Source organism: Hemicordylus capensis, chromosome 7 (assembly GCF_027244095.1).
Source record: "Hemicordylus capensis ecotype Gifberg chromosome 7, rHemCap1.1.pri, whole genome shotgun sequence".
Taxonomy (NCBI): domain Eukaryota; kingdom Metazoa; phylum Chordata; class Lepidosauria; order Squamata; family Cordylidae; genus Hemicordylus; species Hemicordylus capensis.
In genome coordinates, this window is record NC_069663.1 from 15054046 (window position 1) to 15079057 (window position 25012).

Consider the following 25012-nt stretch of genomic DNA (forward strand, 5'->3'; position numbering starts at 1 on the left):
TTTGGTTGAAGAGCAGCGTATAAATATTCCTAGCAGTATTAGTATTGGTTGGTTGGTTGCCAGTCCTTCAGGATTGGTCTGGAGTCTCCAGGAATCAACATCAATCTCTAGTTGACTATGGAATGCAATCCTGGAGATGTTGTGAAAACATCACATCATCATCTCTGGAATGCCTTTCGAGAAGGGCTTCTTCAGTCTCCCTCTTTGTTAGGTTTTTAAAAGAACTTTAAATCTCTCCTTTTAAAAGAAGCTTTTAAAGACTGGCTGTGACTATCTTGTTTTGCTGATTCTGCTGCTACTACTACTACTACTACTACTACTACTACTACTACTATTTATATACTGCTTTTCAACAAAAGTTCTCAAAGCAGTCAGTCTTCCTTCCTTCCTTCCTTCCTTCCTTCCTTCCTTCCTTCCTTCCTTCCTTCCTTCCTTTCTCTTAGACGTACCCATCGCTAATCTCATGTATGGCAGCTCTCACGAGAGTTTGTGAGCAGCTGCCCGGATAGTGACAAGGGGAGAAAACAGTGCTGGTGGCTAGTGGGAGGTGGCCAGCCGGCCGGCCAGCGGGAGGCTGAATGGCCATCCAGCGGGGAAAGTAAGTGCTGTTATGTGGGCAGTGGGCAGGTGAGAAAATGTGGCAGTGGCGGGCAGAGAGAGAAAACGGCAGGGGCAAATGAGAGGCACAGATGCTCTGTGCCCGGCCCAGCTAGTAAATAAATAAATAATAAATAAGAAGGTCCCCTGTCCCCAAAGGGCTCACAACTTAAAAAGAAGCATAAGGTAAACACCAACCACAGACCCTGGAGGGATGCTGTGCCTGGGGTTGGACAGGGGCTGTCTGCTGTTCTGCTTTTATCTGCTCTCTCTCTTATTGGGTGTGAGGATGATTCTCTGTATTTTATTGTGTTTTACTTTTAAAAAAAAAATCTTGGATGTTATGTTTTTACGCTTTTATTGTAGGCTGCCCTGAGCAGCAGTGTCCTGGAAGTGTGGGATATAAATATTTTAAATAAATAAAAATAATAATAAACAAAGATAGTGGTGGGTTTGGGGATCTCAAAAAAATAGCTTCTATCCGAGTTAAAATTGGTCTGGCAAAGAAACTGAGAAAGGCTCCTTGGACTGAGAGTGAATGCTTCTGACAGTAAATATTAAGGAACAGAGAGGAAAGCTGTATCCCCCTGTTGTCGCTTCCTAAAGATATATTAATGAGTGGAGAATATCTGGGGTAAATCAAAGGGATTTTTGGGTTTGGGCTTTTACTGTACACTGGACTCTTCCTGTGATTTGCCTAATTAGCTCCCATCAGGATCAAAATGGACACGTTCCCTCCTGTGCTGTACAAATCCTACACAATTATTTGCGGGGAAGACTCGATAAAAGCTTTTGGATGAGAGCTGCAATCAGTGCCCTGTCACTGTTGGACCGTGAGGGGACAGTGATGTGTTGTGAGATGATGGAGCCCAATTTGTGTGTGGATTGGTTCAACTAGAGTATTAGCGATTCCATGCTCACATGCATCTTTCATGAGAACTGAGCGTAACATGTGTGGGAATGGGGTGCCGTAAGGAGCTGAAGTGTCAGTCTCCATCACTATCTGCAACCTTTCAAGGGAGGTTGTCATTGTCGGATCATGGTTGGCATCACAGTGGATGGGGTTGGACATATACTGGGGCCCAGAGACTGTTGTCCCCATCCAGGGATCCACAAATTTAAGCTAGGTCACTAGCCAGCCATTATTTCTGATGCTACTCTTCCCTCAGATCCTTTTCTGGCACTCACAGGCAGAGGGCTTAGGAGAGAAGTGGGCTTCCATCATTTATGCTGGGATAATAGATGGTAAGAAAGAGAGGGAGCCCTCTCTTCCCGCTCAGAAAGGAAGCCTGCTGTTTCTTTCCTTCTCAAAAGTGGCAGTGGAAATGAGATCTCCAATGAGGAGATCTGTGTAGTGCTGGGTGTCCTGCTTGCCAGAGGGGGGCACTTGCCACGGGTGAGCTGGCAAGTGGATTTATAGATGCTTGTCCCATGCTGTGCCTTACTTGCTAGTGAGCACACGAGGTAGGCAGTCACTGCTAACTGGGCAAAGAGGCACCTTTTTAAAAGAGGCAATTCTCTTTACTGAGCAGGGGTAGAGCAACTGGCCCTATCCCTCCCCAGCACATCATCCCTCCAGTGGCTGTTTCTGGTGTCTATCTTACGTTTCTTTTTTAGGTTGTGAGCCTTTTGGGGACAGAGATCTGTCCTTCCTTCCTTCCTTCCCTCCCTTTCTGTGTGCAATCTGCTTTGGAAACTTTTGTTGAAGAGTGGTATATGAATATTTGTTGTTTGAGTAATATTTGAGTAAACTCCCCTTGAGAGCAGGCTTCCTTGAGTGAGATGGAGGCCTCCTCATGAACACTAGCTTGCTTTATGTTATTTTATTTACTTAAAATATTTATACTCCATCCCTCCATTACACTGCTACTGAGGGTGGCTCATGACATTAATAAAACAGATCCCTCCAGAGGCTGCTGCTGGTATCTACCTTCTCTTTCTTTTTAGACTGTGAGCCCTTTTGGGGACATGGAACCCTCTTATTTACCTCTTATTTATTTTTCCTCTGTAAACTGCTTTGCAAACTTTGGTTGAAGCGTGGTATATAAATATCTGTCGTAGTAGTAAAAATAGATACAATCCAAAGAGTATAAGATTAAAAGTTAAAAGACCAAGCTACAAACACATTAAAAAGTTACACATTTTAAAAGTTTCGAATTAAAACCTTGAGAACCAGCCATAGGATCTCTCCCTCCCTCCCTCCTCCCCTCCCTCCCCTCTCTCATTGTGAGAAGCACACACACACGCCCCTAGATAATTTACTTAATTATCACTTAAATACCGCTTTTCAATGAAAAAAGGTCTCCAAGCAGTTTACATGGAAAAATAAAAAGATGATTTCCTGTCCCCAAAGGGCTCACAGTAAAAACAACAACAACAACAACAACAACAACAACAACAACAACAACAAACCCATGGTAGACAACAGCCACAGCCACTGGAGGGATGTTGTGCTGGGGTTGGATAGTGCCAGTTGCTCTCCCCCTGCTAAATATAAAGAGACTCAGCACTTTGAAAGGTGCTCTTTGACCAGTTAGCAGGGGTGTGTGTGTGTTTGGTGTGTACACACACACACACACACACACACACACACACACACACTAGCTGGGTCGGGCGCATCTGAGCATCTGCTGCCGTTTTCTCGCCACCATCCCCCCCTCGACCACCAGCTGGCCGACTGCTGCCACTGCTGCTATATTTTTCCATCCCACCCGTCCCGTGGCTAGCCTATTGGGGAGCTCTCCAAACTCTCACAAGAGCTGCCACGCATGGGATTAGCCACATACTCCCCGTGGATATAGGGGTTTATATATATATAGGGGCATATCGTATGTGTGAGGGAGAGTGTCAGAGAGACACATGCTATGGTGTCGGTAGGCAGGGGAGATTTGTGTGTGAGAAGTAGGCATGAGAAAAATGGGAGCTAGCCTCCCTTGAGGATTTGTTGCAGGCCTCGGCGTGGTGGGCACAGGGTTTTCCTAATTGCAGACAAGATGAACTTGCCGTGTCTCTGCATGGAGACAATTAGGCAGCCGGAGCTCTTTGCACTTGGCTTCCCTTGTGTGAAGGAAGCCTTGTCTCTTACTGAGCTGGAGATGTCCGTGGGGAATGTAGAAGTGCTGCTGACACCAGGAATCATGAGCGAGGAAGAGAGAGTCTTGCTTTTTGTCCTGTGTGTGTTTTGTTTGCCCCCTCCCGGAGCTCTCCTGGTATGTAATGGTTGGGTTAAACAAACTGGAAATTGGCCGCCCCGTGCTGCTATTTTGGGTGCTAGCTTTGTCACCTGAGGCGGTGACAAAGCCGAGACATTCGGTGCCCCATTCTCAGTTGACAATCAGCCTCTCACAGTAATTAATTCCTCTGCAGCTTCTACGCTCTGCGGTTTTGGCCCACAGGTCTGCAGCTAAGAGTGCCAGCAGAGAACTCTGAAGGTGTTACTCACGGGGATGGAGCTGATTGGGGCCAAAGGACAGCCAGAGCGGCAGAGAAAGTCCTAAGGGGGTAATTCAGTCATATCCAGGAGAGCAAGGCGGTTGGCTTGGGAGCAGTCAGAATGGGCCTGATCAGAGTCAGGTTATTTCATACCTGTACAAGAGAGTGAGAGAGGCTGAATGAAGCAGGAACTAGGAGAGAGGGTTTAAGCCTTTGACAGCAAGCCTCTTCCCTGAACATTCGAGGACACTTTTATTTAATTTTTAAAAACTTTTTAAAAAGTCTGTTGGGGAATCCTCGGCGTAGGGGAGGACTCTGGAGGCTGAAAAACCTCCCCGGGCCAGACTTCTCCTGCATGGGCCTTGTTGGGCTTGTCCGACCTGGGCAGGGGGAGAACACAGACAAAAGCCCCATCCAGGGAATGTCCAGTTGGCCCCGGCAGGGATCAGAAGAGTTGCCACCAGTCTGTGGCATCATTTCGTGAGGCTGGAGGCAGCTCTCATGAGATTTCAGCTCAAGAAATCGCACACTGGCAAGATCTTGTGAGACTTTCCCTGGCTGTCAGGGGCTATATAAGAGAGGACTAGCCAATGATGTGGGGCCAGTCCAGGAGGAAAGAGCCCTGGGATTCCAGTGGGGCCATGTGGTAGCTGCTCCAGCAGGAGGCTTGTGAAGGCAAAAAGCCTCCAAATCAGGCATATTGCTCCACAGTGGCCATAAACTCTGAGGCTGCCCCGGCCGTGCCAACATTTGAGGAGCAGAGGGGCTGACAAAGTTTTAAAGAAGTGCATTCAGGGCAGGGACTTGCTGTTTAAAGGCTTAAAATATTTAAAAACTTTTTTACTTTTTTTTTTTTAAAAGTGTGTTTTATCCTACAGGTTTCCTAGGAGCCCTGAGGGCTGCACAGCCCTCAGGGACATATTTCTGAGGCCAAAATTTTTGGAGGGAGGAGAGAGCATCAAAAATCACCCCCCTCCATGTGAATTTGGCTGCTCAGCAGTCCTCTGGACTGAACTCCAGTGGTGAGTCGGAGAAGATGAGCCTCTTTATTTACTTATTTATCAAATTGATACCCCGCCCAAATTTACGTCTCTGGGTGGCTTATGAGAAGAGCCTCTTCCATTGATGCGGTTCCTGTTTCACTTTTCTGACGCTGTGGAACATGTGAGCCACTGATAAATGGAGATCAACCAGGAAATAGGAACATAGAAATCTGCCTTATACTGAGTCAGACAATTGGTCTATCTTAGTACTGTCTACACTGACTGGCAGCAGCTCTCAAAGGTTTCAGGCAAGAGTCTTTCCCAGCCCTACTTGGAGATGCTGCCATGGATTGAACCTGGGACTTAAGGCATGCAAGTAGATGCTCTTCCACTGAGCTATGGACCATCCCTTATGGGGAATACCCAACAGTAAACAGCACTCACACGAAAGCTCCCATCCAAATGCAAATCAGAGTGGGTCCTGCTTAGCAAAGGGAACAATCCATGTGCTCTACCACAAGACCATCTCTCCTCCCCAAATAAGGATTGTCCCTGATAAAGGGGCACAGTTGGAATGCATGTACCCCTGCTGATAGATGGATTCCCCCATTTTTAAAAGCAGGTCTGCACTACTTCAGCCTTCCAACTGTTGTCAGACTACAATTCCCATCATCCCCAGGCACAGTGGCCAATCAGTCAGAAATCATGGGAGTTGTAGTCTGATATCTGCAGGATGGCTAAAGTTGTGCAGCCATATTTTAAAGAGAGCTACAGCTGCAGAGATCTTCCACTGTATTAATTTGGGGCTGCCTTAACATCAGCCAAGTGTGGGAAGGAAGGTGTACGGCCTCTTGAGGAACAGAAATCTAATCTCATTGCAAAGGACTGCAGTTCTGTCATTTATATAACCCCTGCTGGAGCCTGCCAAGGTGTGTGTTAGCCAGGCTCATTAATGGATGTTTTGCACTGTAAATGGGCTGTGTGCTTCCTTGGCTTGCTTCATAAGACTTTCTTTCTCATAGAAGCAAATGCTAACCCAAGCAAAAGAACTGGAGGTGGATGTATATCAGGGCAGCACAACTTGGGCCCTCCAGCTATTATTGGACTCCAACTCCCATCATCCCCAATCCCATTGGTCTGTAGTCATGGATGATGGATGTTGTAGTCCCACAACAGCTGGAGGGCCCAAGTTGTGCTGCCCTGATATACATCCACCTCCAGTTCTTTTGCTTGGGTTAGCATTTGCTTCTATGAGAAAGAAGCATTTGCTTCTCTCCTCACAATTCCCTCCAGAGTTATGCAGATAAGGATGTAGTATTGTTCAGAAGAGGATTGTAGTAGCGGGGAAGATAGTGGCAAGCAGAAAGAATGCTGCCAGTGCTGGAAGAAGTTCCCCATTCACCAAATGGACAGTGGGTGGGAAAATAAAGTGAGCCGGCCCTGGCTTGGTTGGTCAGCTGCAGCTCCCGTTTTTCAGAATTCAAACGAAAAGTTCTCCACAGAGATCTTTTGACTCAGCTCCATACTATCAGCTTGCACCACCCAGTGTGCGCTCACACATCTTTTAATGTCCACTCAGTTAATTGTGGATCTTGATTTTTTGTTGTTGTTAGCATAAAGGTAAAGTGTGAAGTCGACTTCAACTCCTGGCGCCCACAGAGCTCTGTGGTTGTCTTTGGTAGAATACAGGAGGGGTTTACCATTGCCTCCTCCCACGCGGTATGAGATGATGCCTTTCAGCATCTTCCTATATCGCTGCTGCCCGATAAGGTGTTTCCCATAGTCTGGGAAACATACCAGCGGGGATTCGAACTGGCAACCTTCTGCTTGTACTGATTCTTAAAAACACGCAAGGGTGTGTCCATTTTTGGTGCATGTTCGTGTGTGTCTGTGTGTGTGTTTCTGTCTGCATACATAGCTGAATGTTTTATGCCCAGTCAGTTTCAGTGCTATGGTATATGTCAGATGTGCACTTGTTTATTGATTCTGCTTTGATTTGCTGTTTATTGCAACTTCTTTTAACATAGGAAGCTGCCTTATACCGAGTCATACCATTGGTCCATCTAGCTCAGTATTGCCTACACAGACTGGCAGTGGCTTCTTCAAAGTTGCAGGCAGGAGTTTCTCCCAGCCCTATCTTGGTGATGCCAGGGAGGGAACTTGGAACCTTCTGCATGCAAGCAGCAGGTGCTCTTCCCATAGTGGCCCCGTCCCCCAAGGGGGAATCTCTTACAGTGCTCACACATGTAGTCTCCCACTCATTTGCAAACCACAGTGACCCTGCTTAGCACAGGGAACAATTTATGCTCGTTACCACAAGACTTATTTTTGTCCTTTCCATCCTTGGTTGCAGGTTTATCTGTGCGGTAGCCTTTTCCCTTGAGTATTTTTTTAAATGCACAAGGCTCTTTGATACCATTAAAACAAGAAATGAGCTATTTGCTAGCGACACATCAATGTTGATCGGCACGTATTCTGGCATGCCTTTTGTTGTTATGTTAGGATTTTCTCCATTTTTTAAAAAAGCAACCAGACACCATTGCTGCTCTTGTTTTTGTATATGTCAGCTGTCAGCGGTATATGTCAGCCATCCATTTCCACTCTTTACTGACTTCAGGCCTTCAAGAGTTTATTACCTCCTTTAAGTAGCCCAAAAGGATATGGTTAGATGCAAGGGGCCAGATCTCCCACCCCGGGGGACACAGAGGGGCTGGCACTGGCACATCAAATCTGTCACGGCAACGTCTCCTTCAATTGTATTCAAATTTCTGAAAGTTAATGGAGACAAGCATGCAGGGGACATGCTTGTGGATGTGAACTAAATGAAGTTGAAATAGTCGAAGCCGTTGCTTCAGAATCAATATCTTAGATGGAAAGGGGGTGAGACGCTGAATTTCCCCTGTTCATCAGAGGAAACAGATCTATGAAGTTCCATCTCAAATGGCAGGGAAAGGTGTTGCTTTTCGTCTCGCAGACATCTTTGATAGGGTGTTTTCCTTTTAATTTTTCCTTTTAAGCTTTCTGCTCTTCTGGCTCTGTGGAGAGGGGGCTGTTAAGTGATGTCAGAGCACATGCTTTGCATGCAGAAGAGCTTTGCTTGGAGAGCACTGCCAGACAGACGACACTGCACTAGATGAACCAAATAGGAGGCAGCTTCATTTTTCCTTGGAACAATGATCCCTTACAATTCCCACTTTGGGAAGATTCACCTGTATGCTTGCTTGCAAAAGGTCCCAAGTTCCCTCCCTGGCAGCATCTCCAGACAGGGCTGAGAGAGACTCCTGCCTGCAATCCTGGAGAAGCCGCTGCCAGACTGTGTAGACAAGGTTGAGCTCGATGGACCTATAGTCTCTCGTTAGAAGATGGCTTCCTGTGTTCCTCTAATTGGCCCCTATTCAATTTTTGCATTTTGCCTCAGCTTAGCATGGGCAGCTTAAAAAGCGATCATAAGAACATGAGAACAGACTTGCTGGATCAGGCCCAAGGCCCATCCAGTCCAGCATTTTGTTTCACACAGTGGCCCACCACATGGCCTCAAGAAGCCCAGGTGAGGGCATGCCCTCTCGCTTCACCTCCTAACTTGCTCCTGCGTGTAATCTACCTGGAGAATTTTTTTGAAGTCTCCTTGATGTGCCACACTGATTTGCATCTGCTCCAGTTGTCCAGGGTCTGTTCCTGATTTTTGCCACATGCAGAAAGGTCAGTCCCTGTGGCCTTCTTGCCTTCTGGGGTTGTCTCGTAAAAAAGGTTTTGTTAGTGCCAGATGCTAGAGTTGTCATTCTTCAGAATTCCTCTCCCTTCCCAATGGTGATGGTGGCGGCGAAGGGATCTTGACTCTAGTGCATACAGATCTCCATGCGCACACGTTGAACACTGAGGCATCGTTCAGGGCACAGCCTGCACACTGCAGCTGTGAAGGTGTGTTTTGAATGGTCATTGTAAGGCAGTTGTGTGTCTCAAGTCTGTATTGATCCAAAACAACATTCCTCCTCCTCCTCCTTCTCCTCCAATGTTTAGGGGACAGACTATTTGCTGGTAAATGAATATAGGAAAGAACAGGAGTAGAGCTTTCAGCAAAGTATATTGGAATTTACCATAATTACCCATATAGAAGACAACCCTCAATTTAACACGACCTGCTTAAAAACAGAAGTACTACTAAGGTAGTACTAAGTACTACTACCTCTATGAATATGGATATTCCGCTTGTCTCAAAAATTCCCAAAGCTGCAGGGGTATAGATATAATTGAGTGGATGGGTTCAAAGAACCCAGGCCCTCCAGCTCCTGAGGGCTCCCCAGCTCCACCCCTCCCTATTTTCTTGATGATCTCCCTCATTCCGAGGGGCCATCGGGGAGAGGGGTGAACACGGGCCAGTTCCCCCATATCTACACCCCTGCAAAGCGGTTTACATAGAGAAGTAATATAATAAATAAAGGTGGATCCTTGTCCCCAAAGGGCTCACATTCTGAAAAAAAACATAAGACAGACACCAGCAGCTAGAGCAATACTGTCACTGGAGCGATACTGTGCTGGGTGTGTGTGAATAGGGCCAGTTGCTCTCCCCTGCTAAATAAAGAGAATCGTCACTTTAAAAAGGTCTCCCTTTGCTCAGGTAGCAAGGAACCAAGTACGGGTTATTCCTGTATTTACCAGAAAGGAACAGGATGCTGAATTCGAGGTGACCCCTTGATTTCTCACATCAGAGTTCTTGGAAAATACCTGGTCTTGAAGGTAAATACGGTACCTAAACTTGGACTGAGACTCTGCTTACCATTCTGCTTACTGTAGCGGCACTCACAGACTGGCTCTGCAACCGGCAGAGTACAAAAAGCTTCCTATCAATGGCAGATGTTTGCCTCAGTTCCAAGGTCCTCTTGATCCTGCTGTATCTGCTTCTTTTTACTTAACTGCTTGGCATCCTTGACGCTTTCCTCATTCCTGACCTCTGGCTTGCTTCTTGGTCCTGCTTCTTGGTCCTGGTTCATCTGCTTGGCTTGACCCTTGGCTTGTTCCTGACCTCTGGCTCGCAGTTTGATCCCTGGCTCTTGGTCTGTTTGCTTTGATCCTTGGCTTGTTCCTGACTGGGCTCCCTGATTCTCCCAGCCTCAGTTTTGAGTCCTGTCCAGGGGTGGAGCTATAATTGGGTGGGCACATCCAAAGAAAGCGTGCCACCCTGCCTCTAGGGCCGCATTGCTTGCCTTCCCCTTTGAGCCAGTTGACCAGTGCTGTCCACCCGCTCACTTGCCATGTTGCCCACTCACACACCTCTCCTCCTGGCCAATGGGAAACCAGAAAGCCGCAAATGAGCTCATCCTGCTTTGCACTGCCTGGAGACAGCTGGGAATGCAAGGTGGGCCTGGGGATGAGTACGGGCCTCCGCACCACTTGGGGTGGAGCCAGGGCTGTGCCAGGGAAGGCAAAGGGAATGCCCATGTTCATCCATTGAGCATCTCTCTCTCTGCCCTTGCTATGCCACTGGCCCTGTGCCACCGACTTGGCCTGTGCCCACAACTTTGCCTTCCAATGTGTAAGGAGGGCAGGGTCCTTTGGCATTGCTTCTTGGCATGATGAGGAGGTGTTACACATGTGGCTCTTTTTTGTCTCTGAAATCGTCGAAGATATGTGATGGAAGGCTTCCCAAAGGTCTTCTTGCAGGTCCAGCTGCCCACCTGTTTCTCCACCTCCCTTCTAAATTTTCTCAAAAAGCCCCCCAAATCACTCTTTGGGGAGTGGCCATAGCTCAGTGTTAGAATACTTGCTTTGTATGCCAAAGGTGCCAGGTTCAGTTCCCAGTCCCTTCAGGTAAGGCTGGACAGACTCCATCTGAAAACTGAAAGCCGCTGCTAGTCAGTGCAGACAGTACTCAGTACCAATGGTGGACCAATGGCCTGACTCAGATGGACCACTGGTCTGGCTCGGTATAAGGCTACACTCCTGATTCCTGTATGGGGGATGGGGCCATAGTTCAGTGTTAAGAGCATCGGCTTTGCATGCAGAAGGTCCACTCCCTGGCAGCATCTCTAGATAGGGCTGGGAGAGATTCCTGCCTGAAACCCTGGCAAATTCCTGCCAGTCAGTGTACACAATACTGAGAGACATGGACCCGAAGTCTGACTTGGTATCAGGCAGCTTGCTATGTAATCAGTGTATATAGCCTTTTTTGAGCCGTTTTATAGCCGTTTGAGCTCTGCTTCTCCATCCCATGCCATGAGCCATTTTAGGGTGGGAGGAAGAAGGCTGATAATTTGTCCACACCGTTTTAGGCCTCCATTCACCTGGAGGCTGCTACTTGCATCCATTTTCTCATCAGCTCTCACCATTCCTCCTTAGTCTAGAGGTGTGTGAATCAGTTCGAGCTTGAACCGGATTCGAGTCAAAGCAGCCCAGTTCAACCAGTTTGAGCTCAAACCAGACCGGCCCTCCAAAAAGTGGGGTAGGTCCAAGTTTGGGCTGAACTGGGCCCAGTTCGGATTGAATCAATTTGACCTGATTCATTCAGTTTGGGTGCGTCTAAAGGGGGATCCGGTAAAGATTCCCTTTTACAAGCATTGAGGGGAGGGTTGTAAAAGGGTGGACGGGATGGGCAAGAGGTTACTTGCGATGGTGGCTCCCCTAGGCCCCTCTGATGCTCCCCCCACCATCAGCCTGGGGATAGCGGGGGCCTGGGTTGATGGGGTGGAAGTGCCCTCGGGGCCTAGGGGAGTTGCTGCCGAGGAGCCATGCAGCAGCGGCATGTAAGGTGAAATCCACCCGCCTGCCCTTTTTCAACCCCCCAATGGTTGTAAAGGGGAATCCTTACTGGATTCTCCTTTACAGGCATCCAAACCAGGTCGAACTGTTTCAATCCGGTTCTGTGGCTCAGACTTGATTGCCACCGGTTTGAACAGGCTGGTTCTCAAAGTGGGTGGTTTGGTTCGAATTCGGTTCAAACTCGAACTGAACCGAACCACCCTTAAAAGTTCCATACACACGGCACACCACGACTCTAGTCTGGATATTTTTGTTTTTCCCCCTTTTTCTTGGAGCATTTGCACATTGCACACATTTAAACGTTTGTTGTTGTTGTTAACTTGGGATTTCTACATTTATATTTTGCTTGGAGATGAGGAAGGGTCCAAGCAGGTCAAATAAACACATGCTAGGTTTCTACATAGTGCTGAGTTCAGGATGGATTGTGGCCCCAACTGGTATTATTCATCTCTAATTATGTGTGTGTGTGTTTCATTTTCAGGAGCTCACATGAAGCATCATAAATCCTGCTAGTACTAGAATCACTCTTATTCTGGGTTATCCAGCTCGTAATTAGAGGGGATGCTGAAGGTAGAGGGGGGGCTGTTGGGAAAGAGGCAGCACTGGAAGGTGTGGAATACTCCAAAGAACGTGCAGAGTTCAGGTGGTGCAAAGCATACTGATTTGTTGGATCTGTGTGGGTGTGTAGCCACCATTGGACAAGGGGAACAAATAGCAATAGCACTTACATTTATATACCGCTCTATAGCCGGAGCTCTCTAAGCGGTTTACAATGATTTAGCATATTGCCCCCAACATTATGGGTACTCATTTTACCGACCTCGGAAGAATGGAAAGCTGAGTCAACCTTGAGCCCCTGGTCAGGATCGAACTTGTAACCTTCTGGTTACAGGGTGGCAGTTTTACCACTGCGCCACCAGGGGCTCAACAAATGTCCTTGGGCTGCTGGTGGCTGGGCCCACAGCCCTCAATCCCTTCCATACTAAGCCAGTAAACAAAGGGCTTGCCAGCTGGGGGAGAGAAACAGAACCCCTCGTCCACTCCCAGCTAGTGAGCACTTGTTTGCTGTCTGGTAGGGATGTGCACTGAGCCAGTTTTCCTGGTTTGGCTCGAATCCGGTTTGGATTCAACTAGAACCAGCTTCCCCCTTTATTGGGCTGGTGTGGTTCGATCGTGAGCTTTCGAGCCGAGCTGGTTCAAACGTGCCCTGCTCGATTCGAGTCAGCTCGCACACTCCTACTAGCATGGTGCTTTCTTTCTCTTCCTCGAACCAATCAAGGGAGATAAATAATACCCAGATGGCAAACAAATGTCAGTCAGTGGGGAAGGATTGGAGGGCCCCATATGTCCCTCCCTGCTCAGTGCTAGCCACGCCCTCCTCATCAACATACATGCATCTGATGCCAGCACAAGGGGCGTGGCTGGTTCAGGTAGTTGTGCAGTGGAGGAGTTGTGCAGGGATCTGTCCCTGGGCTGCCACCGAACTTAGTCTAAAACTAGAGGCTTGAAGAATAAAAAAACAACCACTTTTCAGAATTTCATGTTAGGAACTAGGGAAAATGCAGACAACAATTCAGTCTATTAAAAAAGTCTTGAAAATAATAGAACGTATGCTTAAGGCGATTATGCAAAACAAGCAAGAATCTCCAGGGTCATTTCCTAGTGCATTCTTGAGCAAATAAATAAATACATACATACATAACTTAAAACAAAAAGGCAGCCACTATGGACTGATTGCTGGAAGCGTTGTCAGTGCTTCAAGTGCTGCACCCGCTGCGGTCTGCAGAGGTGGAGGGAAAGAAAATGAAATGTGATAACCCCTGCCAAAGCCCCCAAAGTAGGCGCGTACAAACAAGGCCGAGGCAGGTAAGATTAAAAATATGATTTAGAATAATCATGTGCAATAATCTGAGCTCCTCGGCGAAAGAGTGGGATCTAAATGTAAAACTTAAAATTTAAAAAAGAATAAATAAATAAGTGTTTGGGGATGAGTTACAAGGCTGTATTGCAGGTCTCATTTTTGACCACCACCTGAAGTTGAAGTTACTTAACGGAACAGTGTCATAAGCGGGGAGAGGCTTTACCAGACAGAACTGTCTGACCTGCTAGTTAAAGGCCTTGTTCACCCAGGCCTTTTAAATTCCGATCTTCAGACCTGATTTGATTTGATTTTTAACTGATTTTAAAATGAGTCTCTAAACTGCATTGTATTGTGTTTTTTATGTTTGTTTATTTCGGCCCAAGGCCAGCATATTAAAAAAACAGCAAGAATAAATACATAAAATAGATTAAATACATTTAACATATTGTATTTTGTATTTTCTCTCTCCTTTTTTGTCTGCTATGATTTAATGCGTTGCGTTTTTATTGTATATTTTAATCCTGTGTTGTGAGCTGGCTGCCCAGAGAACAATTTGTTATGGGGCAGCTAATAAATAAAGTTTATTATTATTATTATTATTATTATTAGTAGTAGTAGTAGTAGTAGTAGTAGTACTAGTAGTAGTAGTTTTCCATGGGCCGAGCATTTCAGACAAAGAGGAACAGGGCTAATGTTGGTGGTGTTTGGCACCATTGGGTAACTGTCGAGGGCCCAGGACCCATAGAAGGGCTCGCTGCTAATCCCTGGGACCAGCTCTGTGCCCATAACATAGGAACATAGGATTGGCGGTCACAGATATCTTGACTTTGGACGAATGGTTACTAAAGATATGGGAGTATGCTTCGATGACTAAAGTCACTGCTTACTTGCGGAATAACTCAGATGAAACATTTGTGGCAATTTGGGAACCTTTTATATATTTTAATATAGCCCAAGGTCTACATCCACATCCAAGATTTGGTTTCTTTTAAAACTGAGGGCTGAGGGCAGTGTATTAGTAGAAATGTAATTACTGTATTACCCATATTCCTAACATTGCATTTCGTGACATTCGTTGAGAGGGAAAAGATTATTATTAAAAGGGGAATGTGAAATTTTGGATTGTCATATGAAATATGCCATATGTAGCTGCTGGAAGCTCAAGAGTGGATAATGGCTTTCTTTTTTCTCTCTTTCTTGTTCTACCTTTTAAATAATAATATTTTTTAAAAGACATAACATAGGGACATAGGAAACTGACTTGTATCCAGTCAGATCTTTGGTCCGTCTAGCTCAGTATTGCCTACACTGACTGACAGTGGCTTCTCCAAGGTTCCAGGTAGGAGTCTCTCCCAGCCCTACCTGGAGATGCCTCCAGGGAGTGAACTTGGGGCCTTCTGCATGCAAGCAGATGCTCTTCCACTGAGCTATGTCCCCATCCCTTTAGGGGATTATCTTACAGTGCTCACACATGTAGTCACCCATCCAAATGTTAACCAACATGGACCCTGCTTAGCAAAGGGAGCAATTCATGCTCACTTCTGCAAGACTCACTACTGTTAATCCCCTGCTAACTAAGCAAAGAGGCACCTTGTAAAAGTGGTGATTCTCTTTATTGAGCAGCGGGAGAGCAACTGGCCCTATCAATCCCTAGCACAGCATCCCTCTAGTAGCTGTTGCTGGTGTCTTTCTTATGTTTCTTTTTTGAGACAGAAAGCCCTTTATTTATTTATATCTATGTAAACTGCTTTGGGAACTTTGGCTGAAAATCATTGTATAAATATCCATCATATTCATACTTGCTCTCCTCTCTAACCTTTGTGTGGTGGTGATGGAATAACTCCCTCAAGGGCCATTCAGATAGGAGAAGGCCAATGGGAGGAGGGCTTCTTGATCAAAGGCATCCCCCCTGTTGTTGTAAACCACCCAGAGATGAAGGTTTGGGGCGATACACTCATTTGAAAAATAAATAAATACATAAATAAAAATAAACCCCAGAAACCTGGGGCCAACCCTGCTTGGGAGCATTTGGTCATGTGATACACTTTTGGAAGTGTATCATGTGGTTCATTGGGCTGCGTTGATTGGCTCAAAGCCACGTCCGTGTAAGTTTTGCCGTTTAAGGCAACCCTTTCGAGAAGCTTTGTTGATCTCATTCTTCGAAGTTTGGTTTGCTGAGCAGAAACCCCTCTGAGATGTGGCAGGAGTAAACCAAAGTCAGCTTTTATTGGTACAAGATGATTGCCTGGGCTTTTGTGAAAGGCCAGGAATGAAAATTTAATCACAGCTGTGAAAGGTTAGCTCTGTTTGCTTTGTGGTTGTCATCTGTGCCAAGCTGTTCAGTCTATCAGCTTGGGTGAAAACAGAGCCAAGGGAGAGCAAGGGGTGACAGGAAATGAAGGACGACAGTGAAGCTGGCAGCCATCTTGGAAGCCCAACTGAGGCCAGTGTAACATGAGCCTTCAGTCTGCCTTAACCTTCTGTTAATTTTAGTGCTGCCTTTTTATTGCTTAAGCTTTACTATTACCAACTATAAATATATATTACTTTTTTTTTTTTTAAAGAAAGTTTAGCTCTAGGGAAAGGAGGAAAAAGCAGTCTCCAAGAAAGTTGTGTTGGAGCAACAAGTGAAAGTGGCTGTCTCATTTGGCCTCTTTTGAATTGTTGTGGTTTATTTTTGTTTATGTATTTATTGATTTTTCAAATGAGTGTATTGCCCCAAACATTTGTCTCTGGGTGGTTTACAACAACATAGGGGTTGCCTTTGATCAAAACGCATGTTATTTTCTTGGATCTCCCTGTAGTGGAGTGTAACACATCTTTCATTTAAGCTGATTTGTGTTAGAATGGTGCCATTTTGGAATCAAACATGGATGCTATTTTTTATTTATTCATTCAAAAAATCACTGCAGGAGTGACTTTAGATCAATTAGTTGGGTGGGGGAGAAAAGGAGTGCTATGAGCATGGAAAAGGAATTTGCTACACATTAAATACCTACACATAGGTAATTTTGGAGCCTGGACCTAAAGGCCTTTTGAGGGCCCCCTACTGCTCCTGCCGCTGCCAATAGATAAGCTGCAATGCATTATTTTTTACACCAGAACATGCTCAGGGAAAGCTGGAAACACTTGTTTTATAGAAGATATTCTGAATAAGATACTTTCCACTGACTTGCAGAGAGATACCACATTTTGCATGAACAATCCTGCCGCCTAAATTAGTGGACCGCTCAGCATTTGGAGGCCCTCTAGGCCAGCATTTGGAGGCACCCCAGGCCTGCAGGGGACTGGACTTTCACCTGGAAATTCAGTCCAAAGAGCGCCACTGAATACCTATGGAGGTAAGGAAGTATTAGTTTATTTACCTCACTGAGGAAGCTCCCATGACGTTTTCAAACTTATTCAGAAAATGGGCCAGATTCCTCTTAGAAAATACTGAGGATGTTCTTTCAAGCAGCCAAGACCATAATAGGGCAGCTAAGCCTGGGCTTGCCTGCCCATAAGGACTGCTGGGAGCTGCTTGGATCCTGACAGTGCCTCTGTCTCAAACCCTCCTAGGGAGTCCACTGGTTAGCTGAGGTTGAGCATGCCCCTAACCTGGACTAACTGCTTGTGTGTTAGCACTGCCTGTTCCCAGCCAGGGCTGACTCAGGAGTGGGCTTCTGGCTGTTGCATTGTGGGATTTCCAGGGGGCCAGGTCAATGAATAGAGTGCGTCATCTGGGTGCACGACCCGCGTACCCCGTAACTCCTCCAGATCATCTGTGGGGAAGGCAAGCTGCTGCAGCCTTCCCTGCCGCCTGCCCTCAAGGCCACTCATGGGATCGTGAGAAAGGGCTCTCACTGTCTTCTTTGATTGGGCTAAACCTCCCAGTCTGCTTTCCAAGCTAGTTTTCTCTTCCTGTCCAAGACTATGTGGCAGGAAAGTATGTGGGGTGGGGAGCAGTGTTCCCTCTAACAGGGATTCCCAGATGTTGTTGACCACAGCTCCCATAACCCCTAGCCAAAGGCCATTGCAACTGGGGATGCTGGGAGTTGTAGTCAACAACATCTGGGAATCCCTGTTAGAGGGAACAGTGTTGGGGAGGCAGGTCAGAACCAGGCCAGCTGAAATCTGCAGGGGAGATGACTCTGCTGCACCCCCTTGCACACATGGTCTCACCCAGCCCTGTTCCTGATTCCGGGCAGAAGCAAAGGGATTTGCCTGGCTCCTGGGAGGCTGGAGGAATCTCCTGTCTACCTGCACTGGCTTCTGCTGCTTGTTCTGGGGTTAAGGACTAAGTAAATGTGACTTCTTTAAAGAATGGAGATTTTTTAAAAAAACCGTTCAAGCTATAGGATCATAAAATACTATGACTGTATTGTCTGACATTTTGCTGTAAATGTCTAGTCTGGTGGATGAGGAAGTGGGAAATATTTTTTGGGGAGTGCCCACTACCCCTTGGATTCATTGCTGCATCACTGGTTGTGCTGAGAAATGCTTTTGTTAGTTCAATTGTTAATGGATGTGGGCAGCAAAGTGGCAATATTTGCATACAATGCACAATTATCCAAGATAAACAGCCTTTGAAGAGTTCCAGAAGGACCTGATATTACTAGCAGAGTGTGCAGTGCATTGGTACAGTGATGCACCGTGCGAAGAGAATCTCATTTATAATTCTCATTATACTTACTTGGAAGTCAAAAGGTTCCCTTGATAGCAATGGCTCAGTTCAGACATCCCGTTAAATCATGTTTTGAGTTAACCATAGTTTAATGCCTAAGCCATGGTTTGAGCTTTCAAATGTACAAGCAAATGATGATCTTTCCTTTTGATTTCCATGTACTCAGCCCTCCTGTTTCTATATGGCAGGTGATCCCCTGGAAAGCAGAGCAATGGCCATAATTATATTGGTTAGTTCACATATCACATAATATCATATAGCACAAAGGATGGTTGACTCACCTATTTCAAACCATGGTTTCTGATTCTGGTTTGCCAGTCAGTTGCAAACCATGGTTTATTAGTTCTGACATCACACTAAATCATACTTAAGCCGGCTTGAAGCTCTGTTAGCTCTGCACTGGGGTATTTAAAGACAAGGCAGCTGATTATTATTATTATTGTTACATTTATATCCTGCTCTTCCTCCAATGAGCCCAGAGTGGTGTACTACTTTTTCTTTCACAACAACCCTGTGAAGTAGGTTAGGCTGAGAGAGAAGTGACTGGCCCAGAGTCACCCAGCAAGTTTCATGGCTGAATGGGGATTTGAACTCGGGTCTCCCCGGTCCTAGTCCAGCACTCTGGATCCAGCTGATGATGAGGGGCTGCTGCTGAGTATGGGAGCCAGGAGTTCTCCAGGAGAGGGAACTGGCTGAATGCAGCAAGCCAGGAGGACGACTCAGGTGACAAACTAATCTCCTCCCCTGGCTGTTCCTGAGGCTGGCCTTTTTGGTGCTGACCCAGTCACTCTGGAGTCCATGGAGGGCTAGGAGCCCACCTCGCCCCCTGGGAGTTTGACAAAACAAACAAACAAACAGAGCAAGTATTGGGAACAACGGAGAAAATCTTATAATCATCCCTTTCCACCAAGAAGGGAGTTCCTCATACAGTAATTATATTGTCACGGGAGTTTTGAAGAATCTTTACACACGAGAGATTGACATTGCCTGTGCATCCCTCTCACTCTATTTACTAGCTTCAGATTATGAATTCTGTGGAAGAGAAAGGCGAGACCTTTGTAATACAAATTAGTATTCCAGGCAGGAGCAGAACCAGGCTGGCGGCGGCCTGTGTGCAGCCACTGCCACAGCCCCCTGCCCTCTCCCCCGCCCCCTGCATCTGACGTCAGATGTGCCCAGCTAGCCATAACCCCACATCTGACATCAGCCACGGGAGCGTGGTCTCCCTTCCAAATGGGGCCGCGCGGAAAGGAGGTTGGCCCATGCTGCTTTGAGCAGCTCGGACTGGAACAACTCTCCCTGCCTCGTAGAGAGAGCTGTTCCAGCCGTGCTGCCAATGCAGCGCAGGCCGATCTCTCTCCTAAACAGGGCTGCGCAGCCCCGTTTGGGAGGGAGATCGATCAGCCCTGCTGCACTGGCAGCGGGACCAGAGGCCACTCTCCCTGCCTTTAAGGCAGGGAGAGTCACTCCGGCTGCATTGCCAATGCAGTGCAGGCCGATTTTGGCTCCCAACTGGGCCACGTGGCCCCATTTGGGACTGAAATAATGCCCCCGCATCTGATGTCAGATGCGGGGGGCATGTCTGGGGCTACCCATGATTGGGCGCGGCCTGGGTTCTTTGAACCCGTTTGCCCAGTGGTGGCTCCGCCTCTGATTCCAGGCAGTGTAAATGTTACGTTCATGGCAAGAAGAGGCAGCTCTAAGTTGCATATGTACTGATGTCCTTGGTTGGCGTTACTTTTGGGGGGGGCGGCGGGGGGGGGAACCACCTTTATACTTTTATGATCTTTGTACAGGCCAAAGCTGAATCACAAAATGCAGACTGCGAAAACCAATTATTCAATCATTGTGAAGAACCTTCTTTGATCATCTCTCCGGCCAACAGGATATTAAAGTTTTACAAACCTTGTAACATTTTCCTCCTCTGGGATAATCAGTGGCCCATTAAACACTGATCCCCTGTTGGTAGGTTTTTTCTACCAGACTTCAGGTGTGTGAATACAATTGCAGTTGTTCCTTACCTCCTAGTTTGGCTGAGAAACCAAGCGGTATGCTACAATTATGGCTGTTGCTCAACAAAAGAAATTGTAGTCAATTAATAGATTAAAGTTATGAACAAAGGTGTTGTAGATTTATAATGACAATTGACTTTAAAAAAATTAGGCATAGTTTCCAGGAAAGTCAAAGAAGAAAAATGTGTGTGTGAGGTTGTTAGTGCATTTAACTGTAATCAGTAAAATGAAAATGAATCATGACAGAATCATATTGGAGAATGCGTTCTGACAGATTCCCTGGTCCCAAGCTGTTTAGGGCTTTGAAGGTGAAACCAGCACTTTGAATCTGGCTTGGTAGCAAACTGGCCAACCAATGAAGCTGCCACAGGTTGGGTATAATTCTTGAGCATCAACTAGGACAGTTATTTTCACTCTTTTTCAAGAGGGTGCCACTCTGGCAAAAATAAAATAAAATGAAACCTTCGATGTGAGATCCATTTCCCACTCTCCCACTGTGCTGATCTCTGTACAGTACTGCATTTTTCTCAGAGTTGGGAGGGCCCTTTGCGAGAGACACAGAACTAGAAGGAAAGCACTGGGGAAAGACTACACTTCCCAGCATTCTGTGCATGCCTTTCAAGATGGTGCAAGGGCTCAAGAGGGCTCAATTTATCTTAAAGGAGCTCCCCCCCACCAGTGCTGGGCAAAGTGTAGCACAAAGTGCAGCACTGCACAATGAGAATGGTTTCTTCTTCTTCTTCTTTTTTAACATTTATATCCCGCTCTTCCTCCAAGGAGCTCAGAGCAGTGTGCATGCTTATTTTTATCCTCACAACAACCCTGTGAGGTAGGTTATAAAAATGGTTGCCATTTCCACATGGTGCCAGGGGACTGTGCAGGTATTCAGCTTCAGCCAAAGCTTCACGGAGGCCCGATAAACCATTAGTCAGGGGGCTGCACTTAGGATTGATTGAGGCTGCCCCTGGGCCTTACAATGAAGAACGTCGAAATAAGGCCTACAAGTAGGGATGTGCAAACAGGTTCAATGTTGAACATGTTCGACATCGAACCTATTTGGTTTGATGGTCTGGTATCGAACCGCACCCCCCGGTTCAGTTCGATACCAGACTGAACCCCCTCGGCCATGTCATGACCCAGGCCACACAGACACCCATTGGGCATGTGCGACAGCCTCCAAAATGGCCACAGAGATAGGGGTGAGGTCTGGAATGGGCTAAAGACCGCCCAAGCAGAGTGATTTACAACATAATGGAGGCTGGGTGGGGGAGGGGAACCTCCAGAGACACCCCCCTGGCCTCGGAGAAGCCCCCCGGAAGGAGTAGGTAGAAAATGAGAAATAATTTAAAATTTTTAAAAAACCTGATTGCGAACTGCCGCCCTCTGGTCAAACCGAACCGGGGGTGGTGGTTTGAGGACCGAACCGGGCCTGCTGGTTTTGTGCACACCCCTACCTACAAGCATCCTTGTGGCAGCATTCTAAATCAACTGAAGCCTCTGAATCATCTTCAGTCAGCCCCGCGTAGAGCACATTGTAGAAATGCACTCTGGATGTAACCAGTGCACGGTCTGATCGGGGGTCAGGTTTGATTTATCCAGGTAGGTTCTCAATTGTCACACCAGACAAAACTGGTAGAAGGCACTTCTGGGCACTGCCAGCACCTGGGATTCCAGGGATAGTACAGGAGAACCCCCAAGTTATGAACTTGATCTTTTAGGGAGAACATGATCCTGTCCAAGATCAGATTTACATCACTGCTCAGATTACTGGTTTTACTGTTGCAGAATACATTTGTTTGATCTGGATGAAGTGTGTTTGTTTTGTCTCCATCCATCCCAGAATGGCCTACAAGCACTGGTTCACAATATCGGCTGCCACCCAGGTATCAGCTAATTTAAATGTTAGTTAGAGCTGGGTGTCATCACATGAAATTGCAGCCCATACTTGCAGGTGGCAGTAGTAGTTTTTTCAGAGATTATGAAGCACATGGGAAGACCAATAATGACAACCCCTTAGCTGACAACTACATTTACTGGGTCCCAGAAGTGAAATATGGTTATGGTGCACTGAAGAAGACTCCAAAGTTGAAATGCTGGCAACTACCAGCGTTTTGGTTGAGTGCCTGTAAAGGGGAATTTGCATGCCTCCAATGTGCAGTACAGGAAGCAAAGGGGAATCCTCACCAGATTCTCTTTTACAGGTGCACAAACCGGCGAACCGGTTCAAGCCGGTTCGGCCAAAAGGACCGGACCAGCCAGTTGGTTCGACCCAACCGGTTCGCAGACCACAGTCCGGTCCGAATTTGGACCGAACCACGCAAACTGGTTCCGCGCACACCCCTAGTGCATTCCAAAGTTCTGGGGCAGCCACAAAGAGGACCCGGTGCTGAGTAGCCACCAAACAAGCTGGTGGGAACCGTAACAGCCATTAAGGGCTTTATAGGTAATAACCAGCACTTCGTATTTTGCTCAGAAACATAGTGTTGCCAGTGCAGTTGTTTTAAGATTTAGTATCTTAAAAGGTCTGCAGGCAGGATTTAAAAAGTCCCTTATGCAAAGTGGTTTTGTCGTCACATGTCAGGAGCTATTGAAACTCTTCCCCATGTGTTACTATATTCTGGTTTCTACAAGGACACTCGTTATGAATTAATAGTGCCCCTTCTAGCAAATTACCCTGGTCACCCGGATGAATTCTGTGTTCGTTATCTTATATTTAACAGTTATGACAAAATTACTTATGCGGTCGCTAAGTTTTGTCTTGTTGCCATTAGAATTCGAAGCAAGAGCGTATCTGTATAGTTAGATCTCATAAGGTTTACGAATACCTGGATTCGTTTGTTGTTACTGTTTGGGCTGTATGTATATATTTTTCTGGTCAGCGGCTGTAAGTAAACAGAAGCACTCAAGATTTAGTATGTAGACGGCTGCAGTTAGTGTTTCTCCTTTGGACTTCTCTTGCTTATTTGTACTTTTTCAGCATTTAAAGAAATATTGTTTTTGATGCTTGGTGATTGGTCACAGACTGTAATAAAAATGCTTGCTGGAAATGCTTGCTGCCTCAAGACCAGCTCTCCCCAGCAGCTCTCCCCTTCAGGCAGGTTCATATGGCAGATTAAACTGGCCCTAGCCTGCTCATGGAGAGGCTGCAGCAGCAGGTAAGCCGCTTTTAACTTGACCCACCGCAGGCTGCCCGCGAACTACTTTCTTACACTCACTCCTCCCAAATGTTTGTCTCTGTTTTCACGGCACGCTTCCACAGCAACCCGTCCCTTCTACGTGTCCTGCATTTCAAGAAATCACCGCGGCAGCCTGTGTGGCCAGGTCCTTGGCCCGTGGCGACTGTTTGGAAGGTGCCCCGCTTCCATTTTGGAAGGGGCTGCGTTTGGGCTCCTGCCTCGCCTGCCGGCCAACGTCCTGCTGCACCCAGCAAACAAAACCCTTCTGGAATACAGAAGTTCACGTGGTCCAATTAACGAGGGCATTGAGCTTTCCCTCAAGCACACGAGCACTTGAAAGGAGGCCGAATACAAAGGGAAGAAAAAGCCAATGGAGCATTTCCCATGGTGCATTAGCTTAAACAGAAAGGGTTTAAGTGTGTAATTAACTCTGAAGCAAGAGGCCCACAGACCAAACAGATCAAAAAGCACCCGGCAGACTCCTGGGCAGTCATCCATATTCCCAAGTTACTGTGGAGTATTTAATTAGGCCTCTCTGACAGCACAGGGTCATTTTTTTTAACTTTTGTTCATTCCTTCTCTCCCCATTTTCTTCTCCTTGTTTTCCCCACCAGCTTTACTGCAACTATCACCTTGTGCTTAGAATAGCTTCCCCTTTCTTCTGCTCTAAGTCTCAGAGGCAACTGATGGGCCACTGTGTGAAACAGGAGGCTGGACTAGATAGACCTTGGGCCTGATCCAGCAGGGCTATTCTTACATCCATCCAATGTTAGAGGACAAGAGCTGGCCTTGTGGCAGCGGGCGTGAATTGTCCCCTTTGCTAAGCAGGGTTTGCATTTAGATGGGAGACTACATGTGTGAGCACTGCAAGTTATTCCCTTTAGGGCAGGGCTGCTCAGCTTTAGCCCTCCTGGTGTTGGCTTACAACTCCCACAATTCCTGGCTGTTGGGCACTGTGGCTGGGGATTATGGGAGCTGTAGACAAAAAAAGCTGGCAGGGCCAAAGTTGAGCAGCCCTGCCTTAGGGGATGGGGGCGCTCTGGGAAGAGCATCTGCATGCTTGCATGCAGAAGGTTCCAAGTTCTCTCCCTGGCAACATCTGCAAGAGAAGATTGATAGAGACTCCTACCTGCAGCCTTGGAGAAGCCGCTGCCAGTCTTCGTAGATAATACTGAGCTAGATGGGCCAGTGGTGTGATGACTTGGTAGAAGGCAGCTTTCTAAGTTCTTATGTTCCTGGGCTGCAGCAGAGAATTCAGACCCTGTGCATGGTAAGGAGCATGAAAGAACTTTCCTTCCTGACTTAATGCCCTCAAATGTCCATGCATGGATATACCATTCAAATAAGCCTTGCATGTATACAATCCAGTGAGCATAGGTTCAGATTGTGCAGGTGGCACCTAAAAACCTAAATTTTATTTGGGAAATTAACCTTGTGGTTTGGGTAGAGGCTGCCAGTTCAAATCCCCACTGGTATTTTCCCCAGACTATGGGAAACACCTGTATCAGGCAGCAGCAATATAGGAAGATGTTGAA

The 25012-nt window shown here is 46.7% G+C and overlaps 1 protein-coding gene across 12 annotated transcripts in view; it reads left to right on the top strand.

The window, feature by feature from the left end:
• The window catches only part of PTPRU (protein tyrosine phosphatase receptor type U), a 462898-nt gene that overhangs the window by 128400 nt on the left and 309486 nt on the right, over positions 1–25012 (top strand). Inside the window, exon 2 of one of the 12 annotated variants that reach the window (XM_053267787.1) lies at positions 16805–16967. The exons of the other annotated variants lie outside the window; for them this stretch is intronic. The gene's annotated coding sequence lies outside the window, so the exon portion shown is untranslated. The remainder of the gene's footprint in view (positions 1–16804; positions 16968–25012) is intronic. 12 annotated transcript variants of the gene reach the window in all.